This window comes from Capra hircus, chromosome 15 (genome assembly GCF_001704415.2).
Source record: "Capra hircus breed San Clemente chromosome 15, ASM170441v1, whole genome shotgun sequence".
Taxonomy (NCBI): Eukaryota; Metazoa; Chordata; class Mammalia; order Artiodactyla; family Bovidae; genus Capra; species Capra hircus.
This window is the reverse complement of record NC_030822.1, coordinates 36,285,707-36,304,218: the sequence shown is the minus strand read 5'-3', so window position 1 is coordinate 36,304,218 and position 18,512 is coordinate 36,285,707.

Below are 18,512 nucleotides of genomic sequence, written 5' to 3'. Positions count from 1 at the left end.
AGACAGATTAACAAAGAAGTAATTATTATTTAAGGTAATCAGAGCCCTGCTGGGGAGAAGTTCAGAGGCCTAATAGCACACAAATTAGGACCAGCTAATTGACATTTTAGAGACTCAGGAAAGTCTTTTTGGAGAAGATGTCATCTAAACTTGCAAATAAATAGGGAAAAGTTAGAAGAAGAATTAAAACAGAGAATCAGACAGAATGAACAGGTGAAACTTTCAAAGGTAAAAGAGAGCATGGCAAACATAAAAATATTTAAGTATGGCTGGTGTTTAGAGGAGAAAGTGGGAGGCTAAAAGAGGTAAGCCTGTAGAAACAGAGATAATGATAATGCAGGGTGTCAGGAACAGAAGGAGGAACAGGCTTGGGCTGGAGTCTTGTTTTGGATGGGTTGGATTTCGGGTAGCTGACAGACATCCAAGTGTAGCTGTTTAGTAGCTATGGGTGTGGAGGTCAGTAGGTAGCTCAGTGAATATCACCTAGTCTGGTGGAGTCCTGACTCCTTCCTGTTTTTCATCCCATCCCCAATATCCAAACATTATCAAGTCTGATTATTTTCCCTCCTAAATATCCTTTAATATATCCATTATTCCCATTTCCATTTCTCATTCCCTAGTCCAAAGACCATTATTTTATGCCTAGATTAGCCCCCAAAAACATGTAAATGATTCCTCTATTTTGACTCATGCATTCCACCCAATATATTACCAACTGCTTTTTAAAATCTATCTTTTTATTGAAGTATAGTTGATCTACAATGTTGTGTTGGTTTCAAGTGTGTAGCAAAGTGATTCATACATATATATATATATTCTTTTTATATTATTTTCCTTTTTGCATTAAAAAATTTTTATTTTATATTGGAGCATAGCTGATTAGCAATTTTGTGTTCATTGCAGGTACACAGCAAAGTGATTCAGTTATATATAAACATGTACCTATTCTTTTTAAATTATTTTTCCATTAAGGTTATTACAGAATATTCAGCAGATTTCCCTGGGCTATACAGTAGGTCCTTGTTGGCTGACTATTTTGAAAATAGCAGTGTGTACATGTCAGTATGAAACTCCCAATCTATCCTTTCCCTCCACTATTTTCCCCTGTTCTTTGAATCTGTGAGGCTGTTTCTGTTTTGTAAATAAGTTTATTAATATCATTTTTTTTTAGATTTCACATATAAGTGGTATCATATGCTATTTGTCTTTTTCTGTCTGACTTACTACACTTAGCATGATAATCTCAGGTGCATCTATGATGCTAGAAATGACATTATTTCATTCTTTTTAATGGCTGAGTAATATTCCATTGTATATATGGCTCATTACAAGATATTGAATATGGTTCCCTGTGCTATGCAGTAAGGTCTCTTTGTTTATCTATTCTATATAGTAATAGCTTGCATCTGCTAATCCCAAACTCCCAACCATTCCCCTCACTTTGTCAACCAAAAGTCCCTTCTCTAGTCCCTTCTCTATATCTGTGAGCCTGTTCCTGTGTTGTAGGTAGGTTCTTTTGTGTCATATTTTAGATTCCACATATAAGTGATATATGGTGTTCATCTTTCTCTTTTTTACTAACTTCAGTTATTATGATTTCTAGGTCCATCTGAGTTGCTGTAAATGGCATTATTTCATTCTATTTTATGGTTAAGTAGTATTCCATTGTGTATACATACACATCTTTATCCACTCATCTGCTGATGGACATTTAGGTGGCTTCCAAGATTTGGCTATTATAAATAGTGCTGCTATGAACAATAAGATACATATATCTTCTTAAATTAGCATTTTCTCCAGATATATGTCCATGAGTAGAACTGCTGGATCATATGGTTACTTTATTTTTATTTTTTTTAAGGAACCTTCATACTGTTTTGCATAGTGGCTGCACCAATTTACATTCACACCAACAGTGTAGGAGAGTTCCTTTTCCCCCACATCCTGTCCTGCATTTACTAATCGTATTTCTGTAATAATTAGTAATTTGAACATTTTTGCCTGTGTCTATTGGCCACTTACATATCATTTTTGGAGAAAGGTCTATTTAGGTCTTCTACCCATGTTTTGATTGGATTATTTGTTCTTTAGGTATTAAGTTGTCTGAGTTGTTTCTGTAATTTGGAAATTAATCCCTTACCAGTTGCATTGTTCGCAAATGTTTTATTCCATTCTGTAGGCTGTCTTTTTGTTATGTTTGTAGTTTCCTTTTCTGTGCAAAACCTTTTAAGTTTAATTAGGTCCCACTTGTTTCTTTTTATTTCCAAAACATTAGGCTATGGAGGAAAAAAATAGTGCTGCAATTTATGTTAGAGAGTGTTCTGCCTATGTTTGACTCCAGGAATTTTCAGTATACTTTCTTACATTCAGTTCTTTAACTCGCTGTGAGTTTATTTTTGTGTATGGTGTTAGAGAATGTTCTAATTTCATTCTTTTACATGTAGTTGTCCAGTTTTCCCAGCACCACTTATTGAAAAGACTGTCTTTTCTCCATTGTCTTCCCTCTTTTGTCATAGACTAACTGACCATAAGTGTATGGGTTTATTTCTGAGCTTTCTATTCTGTATCATTGGTCTGTGTCTGTTTTGGTGCCAATATCATACTGCTTTGATTACTATAGTGTTATAGCATAGTCTGAAATCAAGGAGTCTAATTCCTCTAGCTCCAGTTTTCTTTCTCAAGATTATTTTGGCTATTCAGAGTCTTTTGTGTCTCCATACAAAATTAAAAAAAAAATTTTGTTCTAGTTCTATTTTAAAAAATGCCATTGGTAATTTGATAGGTATTGCATTGAATCTGTAGATTGTCTGGGGTAGTAAAGACATTTAGACAATATTTATTCTTCCAATCTAAGAACACGGTATATCCTTCCATCTGTTCCTGTTAACTTTGATTTCTTTCATCATAATCTTATAGTTTTTGGAGTACAGGTCTTTTCCCTTCTTAGGTAGGTTTGTGTGTATGTTACTTGCTCACTTGTTTCTGACTCTTTGTGACCCCATGGACTGTAGCCTGCCAGGCTCCTCTGTCCACAAAATTCTCTAGAAAAGCATACTGGAGGGGCTGCCATTTCCTACTCCAGGGGCTATTCCTGACCCAGGGAACAAACCTGGGTCTCGCACATTGTGGGCAGATTCTTTACCATCTAAGCCACCAGGGAAGTCCTGGTAGGTTTATTCCTAGGTATTTTATTAATTTGGTGTAATGGTAAATGGGATTATTTCCTTAATTTCTCTTTCTGATATTTGTTGTTAGTGTATACAAATGCAGGAGATGTCTGTGTATTAATTTTGTATCCTGCAAATTTACAGAAATCATTGATGACTTCCAGTAGCTTTCTGCTAGCATCTTTAGGATTTTCTATGTAGAGTATCATGTAATTTGCAAACAGGGACAGTTTTACTTCTTTTTTTCCAATTTGGATTCCTTTTCTTTTTCTTCCCTGTTATGACTAGCTGTTAACAAAAAAATGTTGAATAAAATGGTGAGAGTGGGCATCCTTGCCTTGTTCCAGATCTTAGAGGAAATGCTTTCAACTTTTCACCATTGAATATGGTGCTAGCTGTGTGTTTGTCATAGATGGCCTTTATGTTGAAATATGTGCCCTCTATGCACACTTTCTGGAGAATTTCTATATAAATGGATCTTGAATTTTATCAAAAGCTTTTTCTGCATCTACTGAGATGATCATATGATTTGTATTCTTCAATCTGTTAATGTGGTATATCACACGGATTGATGTGCAGATATTGAAAGCCCTAGGGTAAATCCCACTTGATCATGGTGTGTGATCCTTTTAATGGATTGCTAGAATTGGTTTGCTAGTATTTTGCTGAGGATTTTTGCACCTATGGTCAGCAGTGATATTGGCCTGTCATTTTATTCTTTTGTAATACTTTTGCCTAGCTTTGGTATAGAGTGATGGTAGCCTCATAGAATGTGTTCAAAAGTGTTCGTTCCTCTGCAATTTTTTGGAGTAGTTTCAGAAAGATAGGTGTTAGCTATTCTCTAAATGTTTGATAGAATTCACCTGTGAAGTCATATGGTCCTGGACTTTTGTGTGTTGGGAGGTTTTAAATTACTGACTCAACTTTAATACTGATAATTGGTATGTTCATATTTTTTTAATTTCTTTCTGATTCAGTCTTGGGAGATTGTATCTTTCAAAGAATATGCCCATTGCTTCTAGGTTGTACTTTTTATTGGCATACAGCTGCTCATAGTAGTCTCTTCTCGTCCTTTGTATTTCTGTGGTGTTGGTGGTAATGTCTACTTTTCTTTTGTGATTTGATTGATTTGGGGTCTTGCTTTTTTTCTTGATGAATCTGGCTAAAGGTATGTCAGGTTTTCTTTAGTAGCATATTGTTTAGCCTGCATGTGTTTTTTTTTTTGCAGTTTTTTCCATTAGAATAATCTTCATAAAAACAGAAAAAAGTCTGCTTTGTTCATAAATTTATTTTTGTATCTGACACATAATAAGAGTTCAATAGTTCTTTTAAAAAAATACATAGTCTTTTCACTCCCACATTTATGATAAACATACATTTAAAACCCATTTGGAATCTTTCTTTCTCCTCCCCAAACATGTGTCTAATGACTAAGTAACGGCACTTTACCCACCTTTATTGCTCTGCCATCAGTACTGCCAATTGCTGAAATTCACTATTTCTGTAGCCTCCAGGCATTTCATTCTCTTCTAAAACAAACTCCCTCAGCCTCACCACAGTGGGATGTAGTGTCTCCATTTTTCAGCATTGGCACTTGGTAGAGTAAATGATGTCAGATTTTTAAAAGAACTAAGAATAAAAATCACCAATGCCCTCAAGCTCCACAAGTAATATTGAGAGCTGCTCTAAATCTGGCTCTCTCACAACAAATCCTGATCACCAGCACCTAATCTGAAACACTTTCCTACAATGGGACTTACTCTTTGTTGATTAATTTCTCAGTCATTTTTTATCATCCTTTCTATGTTCTTCTTTTACCTATAAAATGCATTCTAAGGCCCCTCTCTCTCCCCATATTTACTACTAAGGACCAATGTCCATTTTATAGTTCTTATACATCTCTAGACATTGACAAATAGATGCTACCATACCATAAAAACTGATTTTATGATGTATAATTGAGATTGTAATAACCTATGACTAAATTTATAATTTTGACCATGGCTCATCATTACAGTAAAGAAATTTCTACTTTAGGTTTTACTTTGTGATCCAAGATTTCGCTATCTATCCTAGACTTACGACATCTACCAAATATGTTAACATCCATTTTTACTATATTTACATATAAGTAGAAACAGTATGGTGGGGAAGGAAATGGCAACCCATTCCAGTATTCTTGCTTAGAGAATCCTGTGGACAGAGGAACCTGGTGGTCTGCTGTCCATAGGGCCTCACAGAGTCAGACACGACTGAAGTGACTTAGCAGCAGCAGAAACAGTATGGAGGGTGATATCAAGGACAAAATAATATGGCAAGTAATCAAATATCTGCATCCAAATCAACATCTGTCCATCAGTCAGTAATAATTGGTTTCATCTCCCAGCTACCTTCTAGCCACGCCATCATGAATACCACATTTCTACCACCTCCTGCTAAACATAACAGAAGAGTCAATTCTTTAATTAAAACAAGTTATTTGTCTATACATATCCATTTTCACTTATCTGATCTAACCATATCTGGAAAACAAAAGGTATGAAATAATTTTGTAAGCACTATTTTCTAGAAAATTCTTTCTAATACCAGAAATCATTACTTATCTAACAAAATAATAAATAGAAACCTCAATTAAATAGACTAGAAGGGGACATTCTTATGTCTTAAGATGATAACGGAGTTCAACAAGGTAAACAATTCTCGTTCCTGTCAAGGACTTGTACAATGAAAAGCCATGGACTCTGTTTGCTGTAGCACTCCCAGCGTCTTTCTTCCCTCTGTAAAAGCATTCTCCTTCCGTTGCTGTGTGGGGACATGCAGATGGCTTGCCATGGTTGCAGATCTCAAATTGCAATTCTCAGCTTACTGTGAATAAGCCCATCTTTGCTGGAGAAACATCTGGCAGTCAATTTATTTTAGATCCACATTTTGATGACCCATATAAGAACTAGAGAAGACTCCCTGAAGGCTGTGGGGATACTGAGTAAACAGGTGCCATAACCACACTTGAGCCCATATGCTCACTGCTTTTCTCACTAACCCTGGAGTTTGAAGGTATTACTCCTGCACATAAGCTCATGCCCTCTTTGCACTTGAAGCTCTCTTTGCATTTGGGATTTATGTTAAGGTTTAACCTTTCTGGTTAAGGCTTATTCACTATAGAAGTACTCATTTGGTACTGTGTTCTGATTTGAGATTAGACAGTTTCACCTGAAGCTGACCGAAAAGCCACGGGCCCATTTCTTCAGGAACAGTGGCTGCTTCACTAAAGCTGTGCCTGTTTGTCAGACATTGGCCTGGATTAGGGGCTGTTCTCTGGAAACTGGCTGAAAAGTCTTTGGCTCCACCCCATCAGGACCAAGCTGCTTCCTTAAAACTGGCTGGAATGATCTTGCAGGATGAATTGCAAGCTGTTTGAATTAAGTTATTTGAACTATAAGCCCTTTGAATTGTTTGAAAATTGCTTTTTTTTTTTTCCTAAAGAAAACCCTCTGAGGAATAGTATCCACCCATCTAAATCTTTTCTATGTGATCCCCCCATAGGGTTCTGACTGATTTTATGTTATAAGTCCTACTTCATGTGTGAGTGTGAGAGAGTGAAGTCGCTCAGACATGTCCAGCGAACCCATAGACTGTAGCCTACCAGGCTCCTCTGTCCATGGGATTTTCCAGGCAATAGCACTGGAGTGGACTGCCATTTCCTTCTCCAGGGGATCTTCCCAACCCAGGGCTCAAACCCAGGTCTTCCGCATTATAGACAGACGCTCTACCATCTGAGTCACCAGGTGTATTTCTAGCTAAATGGACCAACCGGACCGAAGACACTTTAGAATATCTATGCCATCACAGGGAACTTTTGAAATCCCAATTTTTTTTTTTAAGTTTAACTAGAGTACAATAGCTTTAAAATTTCCAGAGCTGAAAGGAATGCCTATTTTGATTTTCCCAAACGTTAAGGTTTCCAAATGTTATCAGGTTTTAAGATTAACTGAGGCAAACAAGTGATTAAAGGAACATAAAATAGTTCTTGAATCCTCAGGCTCTTTCTCTTTGGCTTCTCTGTCTCAGGCTCTGCCTCCAGCACCGTTTGTATCTCCACTTTGGCTCCTCCTGGTCAGACTCTGCCTCCTGTGCCATCTTCCTCTATGCCTTCTATTCTGCCTACGTATCCTCTATACCCTGCCCTCCCCCTTTCTAATTCTCCTAGCAACTTCCTTTTTTCTCTGAAATTCTTCCACTTCCTTTTCCTCTGAAGTTGTCTGACCCTTTAAAATTAAACATTCTGGGTATCCAGAGGCTAAACCTTTAACTTCTTGTAATCCTGGACTAAAGCTGAACTACATGCCACAGTTTAGTTTAGTTGCTCAGTCATGTCTGACTCTTTGAGACCCCATGGACTGTAGCCTACCAGGCTCCTCTGTCCATGCGATTTTCCAGGCAAGAGTACTGGAGTGGGCGGCCATCTCCTTCTCCAGAGGATCTTCCTGACCCAGGGATTGAACCCAGGTCTCCCACAATTTAGGCAGACACCTTACAGTCTGAGCCACCAGGGAAGTCCAAATAGTCAAAGATTTTCTCCAAGTAACCAAAGATTCTCACTTATTTGCATTGACCAAATGAGTTTAAAATAGTCATTCAAATATATCAACTTATACCAGCAGGCTCATATGCTTGTCAGTAAGACCAGATCCAGTATTGGATGAAAACCACTAACTGGGAAAATCCTGAAATATCTCTGGAATTATAATCTAGAAACCAATCCACCAACTGATTATATGGTCAGGTATGGGTAATCACTAGGTAACTTCATCAAGCAATTTCCTAGGGCTTTTCCAAAACCTATAAATTGGAACAAAACTCAGGCTTGCAAACAAAATCTAACGATCCTGTTCAAGACTAATCTAATCAACTTCAGACTACTTTTAAAGAAAATTCTGATCCTTCAGATGTTAAATCCACCTGGGTAACTTTTATTAATAACTCTGTGCTTTTAATGGGCTAAACCAAGATCTTTCACTTCTAATGAAAACAGACAAACAGAATGGAATGGAATTGAAAACTATGTATAGTCCAGATTTAGTTAATCTGTCAAAGAAGCCCTCCTGCACTGTAGCTGAATCACCTAAAAAGAAGATCACCAAAATTCTTAATCATCAACTCTAGCAAATGAATCCTCCTAAAGGAAACCAGAACCTTTCTGGTTTCTACTATTGCAAAGAGCCAAGACACTGGAAAAGAGTTACAAATTTAAGCACTTTAGGCACCTTTAGCCCTCTAACTAGTATTTCCAGTTCAGTTCAGTTCAGTCACTCAGTTGTGTTCAACTCTTTGCGACCCCTTGAGGCATGCCAGGTCTCCCTGTCCATCACCAACTCCCAGAGCCTACCCAAACTCATGTCAATTGAGTCGGTGATGCCATCAAACCATCTCATCCTCTGTCAACCCCTTCTCCTCCTGCCCTCAATCTTTCCCAGCATCAAGGTCTTTTCAAATGAGTCACTTCTTCACATCAGGTGGCCAAAGTATTGCAGTTTCAGCTTCAACATCAGTCCTTCCAATGAACACCCAGGACTGATCTCCTTTAGAATGGACTGGTTGGATCTCCTTGCAGTCCAAGGGACTCTCAAGAGTCTTCTTCAACACCACAGTTCAAAAGCATCAATTCTTCGGCACTCAGCTTTCTTTATAGTCCAACTCTCACATCCATACATGACTACTGGAAAAACCACAGCCTTAACTAGATGGACCTTTGTTGGCAAAGTAATGTCTCTGCTTTTCAATATGCTATCCAGGTTGGTCATAACTTTCCTTTCAAGGAGTAAGTGTCTTTTAATTTCTTGGCTGCAATCACCATCTGCCGTGATTATGGACCCCCCAAAAATAAAGTCTCTCATTGTTTCCACTGTTTCCCCATCTATTTCCCATGAAGTGATGGGACCAATGCCATGATCTTCGTTTTCTGAAAGTTGAGCTTTAGGCCAACTTTTTCACTCTCCTCTTTCACTTTCATCAAGAGGATCTTTAGTTCTTCACTTTCTGCACCATAAGGGTGGTGTCATCTGCATATCTGAGGTGACTGATATTTCTCCTGGCAATCTTGATTACAGCATGTGCTTCTTCCAGCCCAGCGTTTCTCATGATGTACTCTGCATAGAAGTTAAATAAGCAAGGTGACAATATAGGCCTTGATATACTCCTTTTCCTATTTGCAACCAGTCTGTTGTTCCATGTCCAGTTCTAACTGTTGCTTCCTGATCTGCATACAGATTTCTCAAGAGGCAGGTCAGGTGGTCTGGTATTCCCACCTCTTTCAGAATTTTCTAGTTTATTGTGATCCACACTGTCAAAGGCTTTGGCATAGTCAGTAAAGCAGAAATAGATTTTTTCCAACATCCACCCAATTCTCAATGATAGGAAATCAAGGACTCCTCCAAATACCCTCTCTTAATTGGCTTGGAGAAACATTTCTCCAAACAGGATGAATCTTTTCCAGTTCTAAATGACACTGGAGCACTGTCTCCATGGTCAGTTCCACTACTGTAAAGCACTCCCTGCCTTGGAATACTAACAGTTCAAATAATGGGATCTCTAATTAACTTTTAAGAGGTTCCTTCCTGTCTCTAAGCCTATTTTCTTCTGTTTAGGCCCTTCAAGAAATACACCACACCCTTTTCCTCTTAGTTCCTCTTGTTGCAGAAAAGAAAATGGGGCACAAGAGGATGGTCACGTCCCAGGACTTAAGACAAGTTCCTGGCACAGCTGCCAAGTATTTGTTCCTGGCTTTACACTGGAAGGAATTAAACATACTGCATAAACAGATTTTGGGCCAACTCAAGAAGGCAAGAGGCCATGGGAAAAACACTCCAAAGGCAGAGTGGGGCCATCCCAGAAGATGAGAGGCCCCAAAACCTGGGTTAGGTAATATAACAGGCTAGTGAGTGGGATGATTATTCCAACTATTTTGGGGAAAAGCCCAGGATTTTCAGGAGTTGGACCACTGCCCACTCTTTGACCTTTCCCAGTTGGCCTCAGAATGGTCATAGCTCTGGCGGGTGTGTCATTCAGCATGCTGACAAACTACAATGAATGTATAACGAGGTTCAAGGTCTAGTGGAAGTCATTCACCCTAGCTGGTTCTAAGCAGTATATGTCGTGTCTTCAAGGGCTATATCATTCTTTTAAAGGTTGTGCCTCTGTCTCCTTCCTGTCTCATTCTGCTCTTCATACATCACTAACATCCATCCCCACGAGAAGCACATTCTTCACTGTAACTGATTTATATAGTGCATTAGTTAATAATACAGTTGATGAAGCTGGCCAATACCTTTTGGCCTTCACTTGGAAAAAAAAGAATTCACCTTGGCAGTACTTCCTCAAGGTTACATACTTGGAGTATGTATATGAATCCTTCTTATTTCTCACAAATTCTGAAGACTGATCTAGATGATGTAAAGTTCCTTAGAGGTTCCATTTTGTTGCAATAAGTGGATGATTTGCTACTTCTCTGCCCTCCTTCTGATGCTTCCTCACAAAGAGACAGGTTTTACCTGCTACTGCTTTTAGCTTTGAAGGGACATAAGGTCAACAATGAAAAATTATAGTTCTCCCAAACCCGGGTTCTACATCTAGGGCCTCTGATATCAGAACAAGGGCCATACCTAGATAAACTTCATCGTATCCTAAAGTTTCCCCAGACCCCAAGCTAAAGACTATCTGTGAGGTTTTCTCAGGCTAGTTGGCTATTGACAAAACAGGATTTCAAATTTCTTTCTTCTGGCCAAACCTTTGTATGTTTTACTCAACAGTAACAATTCTGACCCAATTTTATCAGAAAAATCAGATGACACATATTTTAAGACCTTGCAGGAGAGTTTGATGAACCCACCTGTCATTAGAATGAGCATTCTAATTATCAGATTCTTTTTTCTCTTTTTGTATATGAAAAGGGTGGAATGCCCTTGAGATACTCACCCAAAACATGGGGATTATCACTGACCCATAGAATATAGTCAACAATTGGACCCTGTGGTATGGGAATAACCCTTTTGCCTTAGAGCCATTATTATTTCTACTCTTTTGGTTGAGGCCACCAAGAAAATTATTGTGGGAATCTCTTTAATTACTCTACCTCATGCAGTAGAAACTCTCCTGAATTCTCACTGAACTCAACATTTCTGCCAGCAGTCTCACATCTTGCAAAGTCTTTTGTTAATTGCGCCTCACATAACTCTTTTATTTTTTAATAACCTTAATCCTGCTGTTCTTCTTCCCTATATCACCAAAAAAAAAAAAAACAAAAAAACAAAAAAACACCTTTCACAATGGCTTAAGGCTAGTGGATCATCTCCTAACTCCTTGTGATGACCTATAGGAAATTCCTCTGGGTAACCATGACAACTTATGGTTCACTGATGGCTATTAATTATGCTGGATATGCTGTTGCATACTTTTTGATATTGTTGAGGTAGCATTATTATCTGTGCTCTTTCAGCCCAAAAGGCTAAAGTATATACTTTTACAAGGGCTTATCCTTTAGCCAAGGACAAATCTGCCAACATTTATATGTATATCTTTTATATCATATCTTTTGAATGTTGTGGAAGCAAAGTGGCATTCTTACTCCTAGCAGAATGAGATTTAAAGCGGTTACAATGGTGTGGAATTCTTGGATGTAATACCTTTACTGGCTGTTTTGCCTTTTATTAATATTGAGGCATTCTAAACTTGACTCTATGGAAGCTAAGAGAAATCATCTTGTTAATATTTCCACAAAGAATGCTGCCTTTAAAGGGAAAAATGACAGCGAAATCTATGTCATAGTCCAAAGGGATATTTGTCTAAATTATCATTTAGAGATAAAGAAGCCCAGCAATTGGCCTCAGAAAAGGAAAAAGAAGATTGGAAATTCAACAACTGTTGACTAGATAACAAGAGGAAGTTCCACTTAGGACTAAATAACAACTTAGTGTAACTGAGCAAGAGCCTGCCATGACCTCTGCCTCTTGTTTCTAGAAAAATTTTAGCCTCCTAAGCCTCTCCCAAGTTCAAAAGAGCACATTTAATCAGAGAAGTGAGAAAATACAGAAACAAAGGGAAACAGTTAAGTAAGACAAAATAATAATAGTTTAGTCACACAACAAATTCAAGGACTTCAGTTCCTCTCAAAAGGTATATCTAATATTCTGAGCCATATCCTTGAGCTGTCTCACAGATATTGAAAGCCCCATCAGATAGAAAAAGTTAACTGCATGCAGACCACAAGCACACAGACCCCAGAACTGTTGGCACTAAGGTTGATAATATTGACTCTAAATTATAAACCTCACCACCAACTAATCAGAATGCCCAAAAGTTGATCAGGCACCCTACAACCCTCTCACTCACATGAGAAAGTGTCTTTAAAAACACTCCATCAAATCCACCAGGGAGTTCTGGTCTTTTCAGCATTAGTAGCCCATACTCCTTGCTTGGCCTTGCAATAAATGCTGCACTTCTCTTCACCACAGTTAGAGGTCAGCATATTGACTTTACTGTGCATGAACAAGCAGACCCAATTGGTCTCAGTATCACCAGTCCTCCTGGAGACTGTAAATTCCTATGCCTCAACACTGTTGGAGACACTGTTGGTCCGCTGACATAAAGATAGCCTTAATGAATCAATATTGGTGGGAAAGCATTAACAAGGTTGCAAAGAGTGCTTACCTCACTTGTTCCACTTGTCCAAAGCACAACAGATACAAGCCTGTTTGTACTGTTCCTTAACAATTTAAACTGGTCATTGGAATCTGGCCAATATACTTCATAAAATTTCATCTATCTAATAAATATAAATATATTTTCACCATGATCTGTATGGTTTCACACTGAACTGAAGCCTCCCCTTGCAAGAGGCCTGTTCTGTGGTCAAAGCCCTCTGGAGAAGATAATCCATACCTATAAAACTCCTCTCAATCCAATAATGATCAAGAAATTCATTTTACTGGCCAGATACTTCAACAGCTATGCTGGTTTTACAATACATCCACTGTGCTTACCACCCTCATGCCTCTGGTTTAGTCAAACATACTAATAGGATTCTTAAGATTTCATTTGTAAAACTTGTGCAGGCTCTCCAAATGCATTGGCACATATCTTTGCCATCAGTTCTATATCTTGGATCCACCTTTTTCAGAACTTATAAGCTCTCACCTTTTCAGATAGTGATAGGATGCCCAGTGCACTTGGGTCCTGCTTCTTTTGACTCAAAACTGATAAAAGGAGAGATATTCTAATACTGCAAAGATCTAATATTTCTATTAAAAGTAACCATATTTTGGTAGCTCAATCGTTTCACAGTGCACTTTCAAGAGATGAAGACCTTAAGCATCACAGCTTGCAACCTAGAGATTTCAGCTACTGGGAAAGATACCTCCAGAAGAGATTTCCTCAACCTATATGGAAAGGCCTGTTTCAGGCACTGCTAACCAACACTTGTGCCACCAAACTCCAAGGAATAGACTGACTCTGGATTCACATAACATCCCTAAAGAAAGCACCAAATCCTGACCAGACTGCACATCATCTGGTGAAGTGAAAGTAAAAATTTCCCAGAACTGAAGCAGGGCACATTGGATGAGACAGTTTTCCCAAGATATCCAGATTAGGTTTGTTAGAAGTTGGCCACATAAAGTTTTGTGACATAAAGCTTTGAAGATGATATAAAGCTTCAGATGACCCCCAATGTCCATGATCTTGATAACATATGGACTTCAGATAAAAAGTGCCTGAGCATTCTCCCTCCTGCCTCTCATTACTCAAATGTGACTCCAACAGGTTTCCAATCTGCACCTTCCCTCCAATGTGAGATAGTATGTTCATGCTACACTCGTAGGAGGAAAGTCCTTCCTGGCACTGATGGACAAAAAAGCCACTGAAATCAGAAAACCTAACTCTTGATCAGCAATGCTTCCAGAGAAAAATCCTGATCATAAGGGGGAAATGTAAAAAATATAATAAATAGAAACCTTAATTAAATAGAGTCAGCAGACCAGAGAGGAAGCTCACACACACTCTGGGAAAATAGCAGAGTCCAACAGGAAGAAGAAATACTCCTCCCGTTCCTGTCAAGGACTCAGATATGAAAAGCCTTTTTTTGCAATGTCCTTCCTTCTATACAAGCATTCTCCCTCCCTTGCTGTGTGGGTGGGGACTTGCATGTGGCTTGTCAAGATGGCAGCCCCCAGGTTGTAGTTCTCTGCTGATCATGAGTAAACCTATGCTTGCTGGAGAAATGTCTTGCTGTCTATTTGTTTCAGCACCATTTAATAATCCATTTAGGTTAATATTAGGTGTTCGTATACATTTTATACCTTATTGAATTTTCCTTCTGAGCAGAATAAATAAATTATATTTTATAGTGAAATCATATTTTATGGTGAAAAGTATAAGGCAAAAAACACATCAGGGTTGAAAAGGGTAAGGGATTAAGAGATAAAATTACTATGTATAAAATAAATGAGCAAAACGGATGTGCCATACAGCAGAGGGGGAAATGGCTATTATTTTATAATAAGTTTAAATAACCTATAAAGATACTGAATCACTATATTGCACACCTGAAACTAATATGATATTGTAAATCAGCTATACTTTTAAAAAACATACCAGGGAAGGGTAGTAGAAAAGGGAATAGCAAACACAGGATGTCAACTTCACATAAAGTGATTAGAAAGGCCTTCCCATGGCTTCCCTGGTGGCTTAGTGATAGATAAAGAATGCCAGAGCCCAGGAGCCACAGTTACTTAAGACCAAGCGCCCTAGAGCCAGGGCTCTGCAACAAGAGAAGCCATGTCGATGAGAGGCCCGTGCACTGCAGCTAGAGAGCGGCCCCTGGTCACTGCAGCTAGAGAAAAAGCCCACAGAGCAGCAAAGACCCAGCAACAAGCACAGCCAAAAACAAATAAATAAGCAAAGCTATTTAAAAAACAATAAAATGCCTTTCTGAGAAAGTTATTTTGAATTAAAGACAAAGGAATTGAAAGAGGGAGTAATTTAGTTATCTGAGGAACGAGCATTCTGGACAAAGCTAACAGCAAGTTTAAAATTCCTTAGAAGGGAATGCAGCAGATGTGTTTGAGATGTTAGTACAGGAAGCTTTGACTTTTCAGGAAAGCCTGGTTTCATTTTGCTGTCTGACCTCATATTCCACAGGACACAAGAAAACGATTTGAAGGGCATAAGATATAGTTAAATGAAGGCTGTTTAAGCTGTGTGAGAATTAACATGCAGAGGTATGTGCTGCACTGTATGTCACGGGTTTCTTGTAACAAGCATAAATAGAGATAAAGGCTGTAAGGATATTGTCAGGAAGCATTTAACAGGAGGCTTCCTATGTGCTGTTTTGGATCTGTCAGGAATTCTCTGTTCCTTATTGATTCCATTCAGGAATTAAGAGGAGAGGCAAGCCTCTCTGGAGGGCTGAAGAATCCAGGCATTTCCTTCATTAATTTTTCTATACAGTGATAAGTACCCTCTTCCTTCTTGTGAACCATACGGTAAAAGTGATTGTTTACAACTCTCTCTCTCTTTAATATGGATCGCCTATGTTTTGTAAGTCTGGAATTTTAATCTTTATCTTTGCTGAGAATAACTACCTTGTAAGACAGTATATATGCCCACACCATGTTGATTAAAACACCTTTGCTCCATCAGAGCTCTGGTCCCCCCTGTCTTTCTCTTTCTTCCTCTCTCTCTCTCTCTCAAGCTATTTTTTTGGAGCACAGAGGCTCTCTGAGTTCACTTTCCTGCCCAGCCTTCTCAAGAAGGTGCTCTGCGCCTTCACCCCATCGAGAGGGCGCCTGAGGCCTCCGTGAACAGAGCAAGCCCCATGTCAGGGGCTTTATTGGCTTTCTGTGTAAACCAAGGAATATCAGCCTCTTTCTCTCCTTTACTTTCTTATCGTTGACTCGGGACCACCAGGTTCCGGTCCATTAAAGGACCTCAACAGGATATACTGTGTACATTAGTTGCCTAGGTTTTCATTAACAAAGTACCACAGACTGGTTGGCTTAAAATAACAAATTCATTGCCTCAAGTTCCTGGAGGCTAGAAGTTCAAAATCAAGGTGTTAGCAGAACCATCCTTCATCTGAAACCTGTGGAAGAATCTTCATTTGCCACTTCAATTTTTTTTTTTTTTTTTGTGATCTGCTGACAAATTTTGGCAATCCTGAACTTGCAGTTACAGCAACTGAATCTCTGCCTCCATCATCACGGGGTATTCCCCCTGTGGATCTCTTTCTCTTCTTACAAGGATACCGGTTATATTCAATTCAGGGCCACCCTGCCGAAATATGACCACATCTCACCTAATTACATCTGGAATCACCTTCTTTCCAAATAAGGTCACATTCTGAGCAACAGGGAGTGAAAATTTATTAACATATCTTTTAGGAGACACAATTCAACCCATTAAACTGGGCTTAACCATTAAGGCTCAAGGCAGATGCTGACAGCAAAGTTGTGAGTTTGGGGATATACTGAGAAGTAAAGGGATCTTGCCAAGATAACCAGAGTTCTGGGGCTCCTTCTCCACCTACACAGGTAAAAGCATTGAAGGCAGGAGGACAGAAAGTTTTTCTTGACATATTTGGTAAGCCTGATCACTCCCAGATCACCTGACCACTTCTAGACTTCATGATCTAGTTTGCAGGAACACTGTTGTTATTTATCATATTTATCATTTCAATAATTATACTTCCCAAGGTGGCTAGAAATGATATTTATAACAATTTAAAGTGGCTATTTCTCAACACCATTCAAAGACATGACTTCCTCTTATTTCAAACATGTCTCTGAATCATACTGTTGAATAGGTTGCTTCTTGGATATGTTCCTGAATGTGTTGATTCCATGCACAGGATATAGATTCAATTGTTTTCTACTTCAGACCATGACTCAACTTACATTAGTCTGTTCCTGACCTGGTTTCCTGTTCTTGTTTTTTTCCTCCAAGTCTCTGTGTATATATATTTCTTAAATAATCAGTATAAACATAAAGCAGTCATTTGAGATAAACTTTTTAGCATTCTATGTGACTTATAATTCCTATTTAAATTTCTCTTATTTTACTGAGCATGATGAAATATCATCAAAGAGAACTTCTTGAAGAGAGAGGATAATCTTGTTTAATGAAGGAAAGATCCACTGTACTCAGGAATTTCCAATCATCCATCTCTGTTATGAATAGTCATTTAGAGTTGGATGTTCCCCTGAGATTAACAATTAAAAACTTTCAAATGTGAATTTTTAAAAAGTTAAGCTTTTAGTAACCAAATAAATTGATGTAGTTTAGATAAATGGAAGAAATATCAACAACCTCAGATATACAATGATATCACCCTAATGGCAGAAAGTGAAGAGGAACTAAAGAGCCTCTTGATGAAGGTGAAAAAGGAGAGTGAAAAAGCTGGCTTAAATTTCAACATTCAAAAAACTAGGATCATGGCATTCAGTCCCATCACTTCATGGCAAATAGATGGGGAAAAAATGGAAACAGTGACAGATTTTATTTTCTTGGGCTCCAAAATCACTGCAGATGGTGACTGCAGCCATGAAATTAAAAGATGTTGCTCCTTGGAAGAAAAGCTATGGCAAACCTAGATAGCATATTCCAAAGCAGTGACATACTTGCCAACAAATATCCATATAGTCAAAGCTATGGTTTTTCTAGTAGTCATGTATGGATGTGAGAGTTGGACCATAAAGAAGGCTGAGCACCAGGGAACTAATGCCTTCAAATCATGGTGTGGGAGAAGACTCTTGAGAGTCCCTTGGACGGCAAGGACATCAAACCAGTCAATCCTAAAGGAAATCAATTCTGAATACTCATTGGGAGGACTGATGTTTAAACTGAAGCTCCAATATTTTGGTAACCTGATGCAAAGAGCTGACTCATTGGAAAAGACCCTGATGCTGGAAAAGACTGAGGGTAGGAGGAGAATGGAGTGATAGAGGATGAAATGATTAGATAGCATCACTGACTCAGTGGACATGAGTTTGAGCAAGCTCTGGGAGATGATGAAGGACAGGGAAGCCTGGCATGCTGTAGCCCATGGGATTGCAGAGTCAGACATGACTTAGTGACTGAACAACAAGATCAACTCCAGAAATTATGGTAGATTAGTAGATAGCCCCCAATTAAGTAGATACACTAAGGCCAGTAGTAGATATACGAAGCCCATATATTGATTTAAAGAGAAACAAGCCAGAGTTTTTCATTTTGTTATGTTGCTTTTAATTTTTGGCTGTGCTGTGTCTTAATAACTATGTAAGGGCTTTCTCTAGCTTTCTCTAGTTGTGGTGAGTG